Raw genomic sequence first — 15,029 nt, 5'->3', positions numbered from 1 at the left:
GAGTGTTGTGGCGCTCGTCGGTGCGTATGCGCATGCGCGGGACTGGTGAAAATGGCACCACCCAGCCACCCAGTCTGTTCTCCCCGATCAGCGTCGCGCACCCGTCCTTCGTCTTCAGCTCTCCTCCACTCCCCGCTTTTCCACTCTCCGTGACCAGGCCCCAGGCAGTACCTCTCTCCCGAGTTTTGTCTCAGATGCGGCTGTTTTCCCCGGCCCCTTACTTCCGAAGAACTGCGGCTTTGACCCGCTCTGCCCCTCTGCGGGAGGGTCTCACCGAGCAATGGCCGAATGAGCAATGGCTGAATGTCGGCTGCACCCAGGAACGCCCGCTACATCCTGCTGCTGCTGCTGGTGCCCTGAGACTGCGGGCACCACCCCAGAAAAAGTTCGCGACATAGTGTAGCTGCAGCGTTTCAGGGATTATGGAAAATCACCACACACATCTGGCACCAGGCTTCACCCTTAACGACCTTGTTCCAGCACCAGCGAATGTGGCCGTTCTCTGGGGTCTGCTGGGACCAGGTGGCTTCAACAGTCTCTACCAAATGTCCTTCCAGCAGTGGAACCGATTCTCCCCGTGTGGCCCAAGAACCTCCTGGACCCCACTCTGCCCCTGGGGATTCGCCCTTCCCACCAGAGCACCGCCAGGTATGGAGCTGTGGAGTTGCAGATTTGTGCTCCCCCTGTTTAGAGTCTTAATGGAGTTTAAACCCTCTCCTTTCTCCTTTCTCCCTTTTTAGTTCAATCCCTGCGGCTCTTTACACTTTTCCACTGTCTGTCCAGTTGCTTTGGTGGGGAGGCTTTTCCCGTATTCTCCCCCCCCCCACCCCGTCTCTGTCCTCTCTCCACCCACAAAAGTGGCTCCCTGCCCTCCGCGGCTTCTCTCTCCCCCAGTTCACTTCTCCGCGCCGTGTACCTGCTGAATTCTGTGGTTCAGGTTGTGCCGATTGTTGTGTTAATCCTCAGATCAGTTTTCTAGGTGTGCAGGATGGTTTAGTGTTGGTCTGGCTGTATCTCATGGATGCGAAACGCACAAAAAACTCCCGCGCTGTTCCTCCATCTTGGCTCCTTCATAATCATTTCTTAGCAGAAACTTCTTTTTTTTTTTTTAATTTTTTTTTTTCAACGTTTATTCATTTTTGGGACAGAGAGAGACAGAGCATGAATGGGGGAGGGGCAGAGAGAGAGGGAGACACAGAACCGGAAACAGGCTCCAGGCTCTGAGCCATCAGCCCAGAGCCCGACGCGGGGCTCGAACTCACAGACCGCAAGATCGTGACCTGGCTGAAGTCGGACGCTTAACCGACTGCGCCACCCAGGCGCCCCTATTAGCAGAAACTTCTAAACGTGAGATCGCTTGTACTTTGTAACTTTTGAAAAAAGGCCTTTCCGTCAGGCAAACCTCCTTTAGCATACAACAATTAGGATGCATTGTTATATTAATCAGAAACATCTTGTTACCAGACAGAGCTTCTGGCTACCACGAGAAAATGGGTGTTACTACTTTGTATGCTGAAAGAACATTCTAGTCCAAAGCAAAGCAAATTGACCTTTGAAATATCTTCTATCACACTTTTTGAAGTCTTGATAATAGTCTGGAGGTACCACAGCCACGTGTTATATGGGTCCATAGCAGCATGGGATCCCACCTTGGAAAGCTTCGTTTAAGAGGGCTCCTGATCCCCACCCCCCCATAAAAGTGAGATCGGGGTGCTGTGAATGCTGATGTACAGCTTCTGAACCGGGTACTGTGCAAAGTACCTGCTTCACATATTTTCCTTAAGAGATATCATGCGGTGTCAGGAATGTCTCATCAGGCAGGCAATGCTGGAGGCCTTGCTGGGGTAGTGGGAACATCACCTGTGCCTGACAGCTGTGTGGCCATCCTGGTCCCAGACTCCATCATGTTTGATCCTTCTGGACGGAGAAGCTGGCAGGAGAGATGAGAACCAGGAGTTAAGTGGCGTCTCTGAGGCCACATAGAGAAGTCAAGTCAAGACAGCTTTCGGACACACCCCTCTAGGGCTCTTTCTACCGTTCCATGCCCGCTGGGCTGGCCAGTCCTCGACCAGGCTCGGGCATCGCACCATGGATTCCCGACACTGGAGGAAAGGGGCTGAAAGTGCCCTGCAAGCCTTTGCAGGAAGGGACTTGAGTCTGGACACTTGGCCCGGCGACCCAGCCTCAGGGAAGGACCCAGCTGATTCTTTTTTTTTTTTTTAAACGTTTTTTATTTATTTTTGCGACAGAGAGAGACAGAACATGAGCAGGGGAGGGCCAGAGAGAGAGGGAGACACAGAATCGGAAGCAGGCTCCAGGCTCTGAGCTGTCAGCACAGAGCCCGATGCGGGGCTTGAACCCACAGACTGTGAGATCATGACCTGAGCCGAAGTCGGAAGCTTAACCGACGAGCCACCCAGGCGCCCCAGGACCCAGCTGATTCTTTAGGGGAAACTATCCCCAGGAGTCAGATGACGTGGTACTCGCTGGGTGGCCGTAGACCAGTCTTTTCTTCCTAGGACTTCCAGTCTCCTGTGAAAGGGGTACTTAATTAGCAGGTCTCTGAAAGTTCCCTGTTGGACAGAGAATCGCCAGGCTTCGCGTGCCCACAGTGTCCCCTCTGCGGGGATGTTAGGGCCCCTGTGGTATCCAGCAGGGATCTCCGTGCAAGGACTTTCATCTTCCTTCACCTCTGTGTCCTGAGGGTGATGTGCAGGCTTCTGCCGCACCTGGGTTTCCACGTACAAAGTCTCCTAATTTTGTCCCCCTGCCTATCAGCCAGGGCCTAACAGGGACACCCTCCCCAGTCCGTGCTCTGGCCCCACCATCCTGGAGATGTGCCACATGGCTAAGCAGCTGGGATTTCCCTCTGTTCGTTCAAGTAGAATGAGTGAGGGAGTGGAACTGTGAGGAAGCATCTAGGCTCCCCTCCTGGCCGGTGCTTTGTGCTGGGCTGTGCGGATAGGTTTCAAAAGAAGTGCGGGGCGCCTGGGTGGCTCAGTCGGTTAAGCGACCGACTTCGGCTCAGGTCATGATCTCGCGGTCCGTGAGTTCGAGCCCCGTGTTGGGCTCTGTGCTGACAGCTCAGAGCCTGGAGCCCGTTTCGGATTCTGTGTCTCCCTCTCTCTGACCCTCCCCCATTCATGCTCTGTCTCTCTCTGTCTCAAAAATAAATAAACATAAAAAAAATTAAAAAAAAAAAAGAAGTAAAGCCATGGGAACTTTGTCCAAACCAAGCTGGAAGAGAAACTGGGCTGGCCCCTGGGGTCCTCTCCAGGCCCCATACAGCATCTAAGAACACAGCTGGAAAGCCGATGCACAGCCCAGGGGGCTCCATGTGGCCCCCCTACCTCCACGTGGCCTCTAGGAGGCCCCCAGGCCCGCTCTTCCTTCCCCTGCACTTGGTAAGCCAGGGATGGGTATTGGCTGAGGCCCTTTTGCTTGCAAAGAACAGAAGTCTAGTCAAACCGGCTTAAGCAAAAAGTGACTCGACCGGAGGAGCAGAGGGGGCAGAAAGACAGGATGGCTTCACAAAGGCCGGAAGCCCACGGGAGCCCCAGCAGCAGTTCTGTTGCCCCCTCTCTCCCTCTTCTCCTCCCTCCCTGTCTCCTTCCCTCCCTCGGACCCACTTTCTCCTCGCATACGGACCACCTGATTCCACCAGGTTCAGACTCAGTAAACGCTGCTGGTTGCTGATGGGCTGAAACCCATCTCAGAGAGGCATCTTCAAGCTCTGTCTGCCTTCTGGGGTCCACGTGCTAGACCAGAGACTATGGGCATTTTCCTGCTACAGACCCGTAGCTGAGACCCTCAAGGACGGCTGCTCCCTGCGAAGCAGGGAAGTGAAGTGAGTGAGGCGCATTTCTGGTGCCATAGCTGTCCACTCCACCCTTCCTGTCCTGCAAGAGAGCAGGAGGGACTACGTGGGGATGGGCCCTAGCGTCGGCCTCTAAGTATTAAAGCTTTGTGCATTTTATTTTATTTAATTAATTAATTTTTTGTTAAAAAAATAAAAAAAATATTTTTAATGTTTATTTATTTCTGAGACGGGGAGAGACAGGGCATGAGTGGGGGAGGGGCAGAGAGAGAGGGAGACACAGAATCCGAAGCAGGCTCCAGGCTCTGAGCTGTCAGCACAGAGCCGGACGCGGGGCTCGAACTCACAAACCATGAGATCGTGACCTGAGCCGAAGTCGGTTGCTCAACCGACTGAGCCACCCAGGCGCCCCATTTAAAAATTTTTTTAAACCTTTTTTTTTCATTTTTGAGGGACCGAGTATGACGCGGGGCTCGAGCCCACAAACTGTGAGATCATGACCTCAGCCGAAGTCAAATGCTTAACCGACTGAGCCACCCAGGTGCCCCAAGCTTTGTGCATTTTAAATCTCACATGATGGAGTGTGTGTGTGTGTGTGTGTGTGTGTGTGTGTGTGCATTTGCATGTCAAGACTGCCTGGAAGAGTTTGGGTAGATCAGTCCCCTGACCTCTGGGTACAGATGGAGGGCAGGGGCTGGGACTTCAGAGCAGAGGGAACCAATTATAGGTTTTTTTCCCCCCTCCTTCTGCTTCAAGGAAACTTGCTTTTAATTTCCTTTGTGATTACCCTGCTTATTGCTAAACACAAGCGGATGGCTGGTTCCTCTCTGATTTCTCTTTGCAGTAAGTCTCCTTCCCTCCCCCTTTCATCTTCATTGTTTTATATTTAGCCCCAGACAGTTGAGAAAATATGCGGTGTGTGCAATCATGCGAGTCTCACCACTTGTTTGGGGTTGAATTTGGGCACTGGGTCAGCATCCTTCTGTGTCTGAGGCCACGGACCCCTGTGGGGGTATGAGGGAGCCAGGCTGGGGCATCGACAGGTTTGAAACTCATCTCAAGGTTTGGGTTGGGGCGCCTGGGTGGCTCAGTCGGTTGAGCGTCCGACCTCGGCTCAGGTCATGATCTCGCAGTTTGTGGGTTTGAGCCCCGCATCGAGGTCTGTGCTGACAGCTCAGAGGCTGGAGCCTGCTTCAGATTCTGTGTCTCCCTCTCTTTCTGCCCCTCTCCCACTCGCGCTCTGTCTCTCTCTGTCTCAAAAATAAATAAACATTAAAAAAAAAATGGTTTGGGGACAGAGCAGACTTGGTGTTAAAAGTTTGAGTGGAAGGGCCCTGAGAAGTTCTTCTCCCCTTCCCCAGCCTAGCCTTGCGCGTTTTGGTTCAGTGACCAAGGTTGCTATTGACCCATTCATTCAACACATATTTATGGAGCACCTGTGATGTGACAGGCCTGTGGTTGATGCTAGGGATTCAGGGGTAAAGGACAACAGCCACAGCCCCTGTTCTCAAGCAGTCTGCCTCCTTATTAGTTGTAAAATGTGACACAGAGGGTGTCCCCCTCTTTTGTGACCTGATTTGTTTCCCGGATTTCGGGCTGTTGCAGAATTTCTGCAGCGGGGCAGAAGGTGGATGGGGCTGGGGCATGGCAGGTGTAATGACAGGTTTGGGCATAGGGGGGCACAGGGATGAAGGGCTGGCATACCAGGACGGAGCCTGAGTGTGCTTGGCCCCTGGCAGGGTGTGGGGTACCCGTCATGAGAGCAGATTGGTGCAGAAAGAGCCTTTGAGATAACCGAGTTGATCCTTTCACATTCACCCTGAGGACAACCGGGCTTGGGCAGGCCCTGCTGTGTGGGAGTGCTAACCCTTCTGCCCGGAGCACTCTGGTCACACATTCAAGTCCCTTCCTGTCTCACGTAGCTGGCATCTTTCTTTGTTCACAGACCTCAATCTGTTCGGCCCGGCTGCTAGGAGAGTTGCGGGCAGAATGGTCCACGGTGCCCCAGCTAGTGCGCCTTGATGCCCTGCTGCTCCCCATCTGAAGGCCCCCTGGGCTCCAAGGCTCTGAATGAATGAAAGTGTAGATTCTACCTGGGCTCCAGGTGCCTGGGTTGCTGTGCTCCCCGGTGCTCGGATGTGTCAACACCTCGGGGACAAAGGCAGTCCCAGGTGCCATGGGGAGTGATCTTAGGACTTGGCCTGGAGTCCCCTCAGAACCTGGTCCAGAGGGAGGACCCAGAATCTCCCAAACACACTTGGGAAGTAAGGAACACCCAGGCCAAGCGCTGCAGACCAGGCATGCAATCGCAACTCTGGAGAGAAAGGGATCAAGGGAGATGGGGGTGGTCTGAGAAGGTCGCCTCTTGCAAGGCCTTGAACTGGGTCCCAGGGACTGAGGAGAGGCAGATCACTTCAGGATGGAATGGGAGTAGGGGAAGGAATGACATCCACTGGGCACTTGCTGTCGTTTCAATGAATCCTCATGGCAGCCTGTGCTCTCTTGGCCCCACAGCTTGACTGAGGAGTTGAGATTTGAATGCCAGTCTAACAAATACCAGAGTCCCCAGCCGCCCCTGCCCCTCAAAACACACACACACACACACACACACACACACACACACACACACACAAACAAAACTATCCCAGACCATTCTGGGACCAAATCTCCTGAATGCTTCGCACTTCACAAGCGCTGAGCTTTGTGCTTTGTGTTACCATCCAGGAGAAGATCCTGGGCCCATTGGAGACGTTTCTTGGAGGACACGATGAGGTAGTGGAATAAAGCTGCCTGTGTGCATGTGGGCGTATGTGAAAGAGAACCACAGTTGTGCTATTTCCAGTTGTTCAGCTTCGGAGAAGCTGCTCACCTTCCCCGGGCCCCACTTTCGACCTGCGAACAATCAGGTTAGCTGTCCCTGTGGGTCTGTTGGTCAGGTGTTTGTGAGGGTTTACGAGGTGGGTCATGAGTGACCACGTACGTTGCTGATCGTAAAGCATGTACACACTGCCAATGTGTTGCTTGGCCCCAAAGTCCTGTGATGTGCTGACCGTCACCTGGAAGGAAACGGAAAGAACACAGAAAACATCGCGCCCCGGTGTGCGAAAGTGGGTTTGACTCAGGAAGGCCTCGGGTAGCTGGGTACCACCATCCGCTAAGATGCACAGGACCCAGGCCCACCCGGAGCCCGGAGCTGCAGAGATGGGGCCTCGCCAGTGCCCAAGACGCAAGCTTCTGGGATTGGAGCAAACCCTTGAAGAGAGCTCGTGGCCCTCAACTCGCTCCTGACATGGCTGGTGTGGCCTTCCAGGCGTGGAGCTTGGGGGGTGCTAATTGTTACACAGCTACATGGCAGATCTGGCCGTGGCTGGACAAACTACTGGGTTTGTACAGAGCTTCGCGGTTCCATACTCTTCAGCCTCTTTGGTTATACAGGACACAAGCCCTTGAAACTTCCTTTGGGGGAAAAAACCGATGGGACCTGATTAAGACCAGAAAGCCCAGGGAATGAAGCTGTTTTCTGCCCATGATTTCCTTTGATTCTTAAAATACTCCTGCAACCTGGTGTTATTCCCCCATTTTACAGGGAAGGAAACTAAGGCACGGGGCTGTAAAGCGATTTTCCCGGGTCTAGTGTTGCAGGGGAGCCCATACTCAACACCAAAGACATGGGTTTTTTTGGGGATAAAATTATATCTGATCTTTTATGTTCAATGGCAACTTTGAACAAGAGGAAACTGAGGCCCAGGAAAGTCCTATCCCAGCCACCATAGCTCAAATGCATTGAGAGATCTGGAGGCTATTGACCCTAGCCTGACCTTTGGATGGTCAGTGTCAGTCACAGATCCCGTTTTTCCCTGTGCAGCTCGGGCGACTAAGCCCCACGTGCCCTAGAAGCCATCTCCAGAAGGTCAGACAGACCCCCCGATTGATCACAGTGCCTCTGGTTGAGACATTTCATTTCCACCTTCCATTTTGGGCCTGAGCACCATTCCTGCCTTTCTATTTATACCCAAAACAGGGACACCCAGGCAGGGTAAGCCTCCTTTTCACCTTCAAAGCAATTCTGTCCTCAGACTCCTGGCTTTTCACCCTTGCCTGACTCCTTGGCTTTTCACTCTGGCTCCAAGGTATCGTGTTAGATTTAATTGGTCAGCAGGTGATATCGCCATCAAGATCTTTGAAATGAAGTTTGGAATCTGTACTCATTTATGTTGGTTGATAAAAGGCAATTGTGCGTTTCTCTTTTGGTCTCTCAATGTAATAAGAGACACATTAAAAAAGAAAGCGTGAGGGTGGGCAAGGTACAAGCGAGGTGACTGTGCCCCAGGGGCGCTCGTGTGGTCCGCCAGCCCTGGCTCCAGCCTTCTTTCATCTTCACAGGTTTTTAAGTCATCAATCATGTAGCAAGTCCTTATTAAATCCTTAGTGGCTGCAGCCGGGGGAAGGAAGCCTCCTGAGATGGGTCCTGGCCTCAGGGAGCTGATATTCTGGGTCCTGGAGGAAATGGGATAGGGAAATTGACAATGCAGGTGATGGGCTAAGCAGGGTGGGGGAGAGCACTCTGGCTGGTTCAGATGAAAAGGTAGCCTGGGGTCTTGAGTACACAAGAGGGGCTCATGGAATGAGCCTGGGTTTGATCTGGTCAGTTCTGGTTTTGAATTCCAACTCTATTTCTTACTAGGTATGTGACTATGGATAAGTCACTCAACCTCTCTGAGCCTTAATTCCTCCATCTGTTTGAGGATAATCATCTCTGCCTCCTGGGGTTGCAATACGACTTTAAATGAAATAATGAATCTGACATAGCATAGTACACACGTGCTTTTTTTTTTTAAGTTTATTTATTTTGAGAGAGAGAGAGTGAGCAGGGGAGGAGCAGAGAGGGAGAGGCGGGGAGACTCCCAAGCAGGCTCCACGCTGTCAGCGCAGAGCCCAACACGGGGTTCAGTCCCACGAATTGTGAGGTCATGCCCCGAGCTGACATCAAGAATCAGGCGCCCAACCAACTGAGCCCCCCGGGCGCCCCTGATACGCACATTCTGGATAAACATTGTATCTTTCCCATCCTTTCCCGTGTCCGTTACAAGCAGGCTTTCCTGTGAGTGACAAACTGAAAATATCAGTGGCTTATACAGGAACGAAGTTTGTTTTTTCTCCCACGGAAAAGATGCAGGCGTGTGGTTCAAGGCTGGCACTCCTTGGTGCCAGAGGCTCAGTCAAGCTCCTTCTATTTTGTTCTTTCGCTTTCCTGGCCTTGATTTCTAAGATTGCTCTATAATCCACCCGGCGGCTCCAGTCATTATCTCTGTATTCCAGTCAGTAGAAAGAAGAAGAAATTTGCACCTTCTCCCGTTACGGACACCCTTTGGAAGTTGCAGGTACGGGGTTCTACTTCTCTAGGAACAGATGGAATTGAGTGTTGGGGGACAGCCAATAGTTCTTAACCGCCTTGGCTTTCCGGGGAAAATGCCTCTTGAATAGAATGTGCCAGGGGAGTGTGTACTGGTGGGGAGAGAAGGGGAAAAGGTGTCAGAGAGAGCCGGACTCAAAAGGCTGACGGTAAGTAAAGATACAGGCATCGAAACAGTGTAACAGACCAAATACATCAAACAGAACAGAGAGTCCAGAAATAGACCCCTGTGCATATACAATGCATTGATTTTTAGAGGCGCTAGGGTAATTCAATAGGTCAGGGATTAGTCTTTTCCATAAATGATGCTGGTACAAGTGGACATCTTAAGGGAGAAAAATACAGCTTGACCTCCCAGCTCATATCGTATACAAAACTTATTTTAAGATGGATCATAGACCTGAATGCAACATCTAAAACTATGGTGCTTCTAGAGAAAAATGTGGGGAAAAAGATACTCACAACCTTGGGATAAAGACGGTTTAGCCCCCCTCCCCCCCCCCAAATTACTAACCAGAAAAGAAATGGATACTTTGGGCTCCATACAAATTAAACACTTCCGTTTTTCAAAAGACATTATTAAGAAAATGAAAAGGCAAGTGACAGACAGGGACAAATTACGTACTTGCCTACATTTGACAAGGAGTCCATATCCAGAGTATATAAAGAACACCTATAACTCCATAATAAAATGACGATCTTATTAAAAAACAGTGGGTGAAGGACCTGAACAGATATTTCACAAAGGAAGATATATGAATGACCACTAAGCACATGAAAAAGTGTGCAACATCATTGCAAACCAGAGAAATGCCAATTAAAATGGTTGAAAGAGGGGAGCCTGGGTGGCTTAGTCAGTTGAGTGCCCAACCCGATTTCGGCTCAGAATCCTGGGATCGAGCCCTGCTTCTGGCTCTCCGCTGAGCATGGGGCCTGCCTAAGATTCTTTTTTCCTCTCTTTCTGCCCCTCCCCTGCTCACATGAACACGTGTGCACTCTCTCTCAGTAAGTAAGTAAATAAATAAATAGAAAAAATGATTGCAAGAATGGTCAAAGGGTCGGCAGCCCGCGTGTTGGAGGGCACGGCGGATGAACTGAAACTCACATCCTTTGCTGTGGTCTGAGAATAAAACGGTGCCGCCACTTTGGAAAACAGGTTGGCGTTATTTATAAAGTAAAACAGACACAAACCTCATGACTCAGCAATTTCATTCCCAGGTATTTACCCAAGAGGAAAGAAAACACTTGCTTACCAAAAGGCTTGGACAGAAATATTCACGGCAGCTTTATTCATAATGGTCCCAACTGGGAGCAACCCTGACTGCCATAGACCGGAGGGAGGGCTGACTAATTGGAACACACCCATGCAATGGGATACCATCTAGAACAAAAAGGAACGAACTGATGCATGCAACAAGCATGAGTCTGACCGAAATTTTGCTCAATGAAAGAAGCCAACAGAAAAGAGTATGTACTCAATGATCGCATTTTACGCGATATTAGATCCAACGTGATGAACCTATAGTGATAGAAATCAGAACAAGTGTCGCTGGGGCCAGTGGTGGTGATGAGGGATGACTAGGAAGGAAGGGCAGGAAAGAACTTTCTAGAGTAGCGGAATATTCTATATCTTGATTGGAGGGGTGGTTACACAAGTGAATATATGTTAAAATTCATCCAGATGGCAACATGCCTCAAACTGTACATGTACAATCTGTGCATTTTATTACATGTAAATTATACATCAGTAAAAAAAATATGTATATAAAGAATTCACGGTCAAGTACAAATTCCCCCACAGAGGCTGTTGTGGTGTTGTTGTCACTGATGTAGCACAAATCTTGGGTGAGGTGACTCATTTATTTATTTATTTTTTTAATTTTTTTTTTCAACGTTTATTTATTTTTGGGACAGAGGGAGACAGAGCATGAACGGGGGAGGCGCAGAGAGAGAGGGAGACACAGAATCGGAACCAGGCTCCAGGCTCCGAGCCATCAGCCCAGAGCCCGACGCGGGGCTCGAACTCACGGACCGCGAGATCGTGACCTGGCTGAAGTCGGACGCTTAACCGACTGCGCCACCCAGGCGCCCCTATTCATTTATTTTTAAAGTTTATTTATTTATTTTGAGAGAGAGGGAGAGAGAGGATCCCAAGTGGGCTCTGTGCGGTCAGCGCAGAGCCCGATGTGGGGCTTGAACTTAGAAACCATGAGATCGTGACCTGAGTCGAAATCAAGAGTCAAACGCTTCACCAACTGAGCCCCCCAGGTACCCCTGTAACTCGCTGATTTAGAACAGGCTGTTAGGTGAGCCAGGAGAGACACTGATGGTGTTATGAATTTGATTCCAGTGAGTAGAGGCAATTTATACTGCTGTATCATGAAGAGCCCTGCTGTCCGGCCCAGCCTTCGTCTTGGGTGGTCACCCATGGGCTGTGATTTCAGGGTGATCAGAAGCTGACTCATCCCACATTCCTTTGCACTCAGTTTCAACATTGCCTTTTTCCTGTTTTCTCTTCATGATGGGGCAAGAGAACCCCTCTTGGAGGTGTAAGCGAGTGTATCTGACACCGTTCCCTCAGAGTGGCTGCTTAATTTGCGGGGCCCAGCGTGAAAGCAATAAGCAGGACCCCTGTTTGAAAATTGTAAAGAATTTCATGACGCTGACAGCATTCACCAAGCACTGAGTCATTTTAAGTGCAAGCTTGTAAGCGACAGTACAGGTTACGTGTTTGTGGAGTCGGCTCTGTGTCCGTCCTTGTGGAAGAGACTGGGGAGCAGCTATGCAGGCAGGGGTGCATGCGGGTGGGGAGGGGCCCTGGAAAGTGGACAGAGTCAAGGCGATCCAGTGGAGTTTCTGAAATGCGATTTGTGGGCCATTTGCATCCAAGTTCTAGGGGAGGGACTCAGCATCTCTGAAGGCAGGGCACAAGAATCTGAATGTAAGGAGGCTCTCCAATGATGCTCATGGGCCAAGGAAGCCAAAAATCTTGGGCAGGGGAGTAAAGGGAAGATACCCAGCTAGTTTCATTACTATTTCGGGTGGATCTCGGAGGGGCCAGAAGGTAGACGCAGGCGCATGGCCCAAGGCAGACCTTCCTTCTACAGACCCGTTTCTGTCCATTTAAGCCTTCTTTGTGCACACCAGGCTGGCTCTGTGCTTGGCCCTGAGGATAAGAGAAGTCATGAGTCCTGCCTTCTAGAAACACATGGTCTCATAGGGGAGGGCCACCCAGGAGCATGACAAGCTCTAATACATGGCAGAGAGAGGCTCAGACGGCATCATATCCAGATTGGGGGCTGTTAGGGGCAATCAAGGAAGGCTTCCCAGAGGAGGTGGCATTTGACTGGGTAATTTGAAGGATGACCCACTGGCTATGAAGAGGTGAGGGGGAGGCATTCTGAAGGGGGAAAAGGTAAGAGCAGAGCTGGAGGGATGGGAGAGCACCGGGAGGGCATAGGGCATGGAGGCAATGTTGGTTTAGCTGTGGGGCAGGCAGTGTGTCTGGAAACCGAGGGCCTGGCCTCTCCCTGTGGAAGCAGAGCGGGCCAGACTCCCTTCTTCCTGGATGGTGGTGATGAGTCCGCAGAAGAAGACCAGGCTCTGTCTGTTGGACACTCCGGCCTAGGACTGGGTGTCTGGAGGCTGATGGGAGAAGGTGGGGACATTTAGAGGATGTAGGGCTGTTGGATGGTGGCAAGTGGCCCGTTGGGGCAGTGCCAGCAGTGGCGTCCTAGCTGGACCGCCCCTGGCATCCGTGACTCTACCTCTGTTCTTTGTTGGCCAACCTCCTTATGCCTCCCATCGATTCTGTGAGATCCCCAATGTCCTCCTATTAGGTTCTTTCTGGCTTAAGCCAGCCACGGTTGTTTTCCCTGGGCAAGCAAGAACGCTGATGCAGAATGCTCAGCTGGTGGCAGGCAATGGATGCCTCGAATGCCACGGGGAGAAGGAGCACAGACGGTGGGAGCCGCGGAAGGCGTACGAGCGAAGCAGGGCCTTGATCCATAGATCCGGGAGGAGTCAGTCATCGGTAGATTGGAACCCGGGGAACAGGACTGCAGGGCAGTGGGGAGCTGAACGGGGAAGTAATAGTGACAAAGGAGGAAATGGAGCGTCACGACTAGAGTCACAGGAGTGGAGTTGTCAGGAATTTGCAGCTGGCCCGATGTGGGAGGACAGTGGGGAGAACTTTCCACAGAGAACACACGTCATGCCGTATTTCCTTTCCGGGGTCTCAATATCCATCTCATCTGTTTCAATTTCTGGATTTGTGGGGAGAAGTTTGCAGATCAAGGGGGTGCTGGCCTAGACCTCCGGCCTCATCTGGGAGATGGCCTCCCCTTGGAGCGGCGCTCCGCATGCGAGCAGACAGGAGGGCTTAGGAATGATTAGCTTCTAAGGGGAGAGGAAGAAAGCGACCCTTAATTCCTCTTTAATAACATATGTCAGTAGGTAACGTTTTCAATATGTCACTGTGTCTGTAGCTCCGGTCAGCGGGTCGCTATCATTTTTGGGCAATAAACAAAAGACTGCTTTTAATTACTTCTGTGAAATTGCCCGACCCATGCATGATTAAATATTCATTATGTAGAATAAGGCATTTTCTTTGTATAGAGATCCATATTAAATTTAGCTGGTATAACCCACTGACCGAACAGAACTAATAAATTTGGTGTAATGGCCTGCAGCTTGTCCCCCACTGCTCCAGCTCTTCCCTCTCAATCCCTCTCTCCAGGTCCCTGTCTCTGTCTTAGCGTAGCTATTTCTATGTCCATTTAAAAAATTGAGATGAAATTCCACGTACGCTTAACTGTTTTTTTTTTTTCAACGTTTATTTATTTTTGCGACAGAGAGAGACAGAGCATGAACGGGGGAGGGGCAGAGAGAGAGGGAGACACAGAATCGGAAACAGGCTCCAGGCTCTGAGCCATCTGCCCAGAGCCCGACGCGGGGCTCGAACTCACGGACCGCGAGATCGTGACCTGGCTGAAGTCGGACGCCCAACCGACTGCGCCACCCAGGCGCCCCACGCTTAACTGTTTTAACGTGTACATCTCAGTGGCAGCTAGTGCATTCACAATGTCGTGTGCCTCCCACCTCTCTGTACTTGGACGTTTGTCTATCCCCTCCCACCGCCCCGCAGAACACCCTCTGCCCAGTAAGTAATCACACTCCCCGTTGCTTCCTCCCCCGGCCCAGCGATTGCTAGTCTGCTGTCTCTATGGATTTGCCTGTCCCGGGCCTTTCGTGTAAAAGGAATCATATAATACGTGCCTTTTCGTGTCTGGCTTCTTTCACTCACCGTGACGTTTCTGAGGTTCGTCCAAGGTGTAATCATCGATACTTCACTCCTTTTGGTGGTGGAATCTTAGTCTTTCGTATGGCCGCACCGCAGTTTGTTTATAAATTCATCTGCTGAGGGACCTTTGGGGTGTTTCCACCTTCTAGCTGTTAGGAACGGTGCTGCTATGAATGTTTGTGTACAAGTTACTGTGTTTTCATTTCTCTTGGGTGTATACCTAAGAGCTCACTTGTTGGATCGTATATAAATTTTGTGTTTAAGTATTCTTACTATTTATTATTTTATTTTTGAGAAAGCGCAGACAGGGGAGGGGCAGAGAGAGAGGGGAACAGAGGATCCGAAGCAGGCTCTGCGTTGACAAGCCGTCAGCATAGAGCCCGACGTGGGGCTCGAACTCAGGAACTGCAAGATCATGACCTGAGCTCAAGTCGGATGCTCAACTGACTGAGCCACCCAGGCGCCCCTGTATGTTTAACTTTTATATTTTTTAGTAT

This window comes from Lynx rufus, unplaced genomic scaffold, assembly GCF_022079265.1.
Source record: "Lynx rufus isolate CCGP_SWC_20201006 ecotype Redwood Valley unplaced genomic scaffold, mLynRuf1.p SCAF_13, whole genome shotgun sequence".
Taxonomy (NCBI): domain Eukaryota; kingdom Metazoa; phylum Chordata; class Mammalia; order Carnivora; family Felidae; genus Lynx; species Lynx rufus.
The sequence above is the reverse complement of the archived record's forward strand: the minus strand, read 5'-3'. Positions refer to the sequence as shown.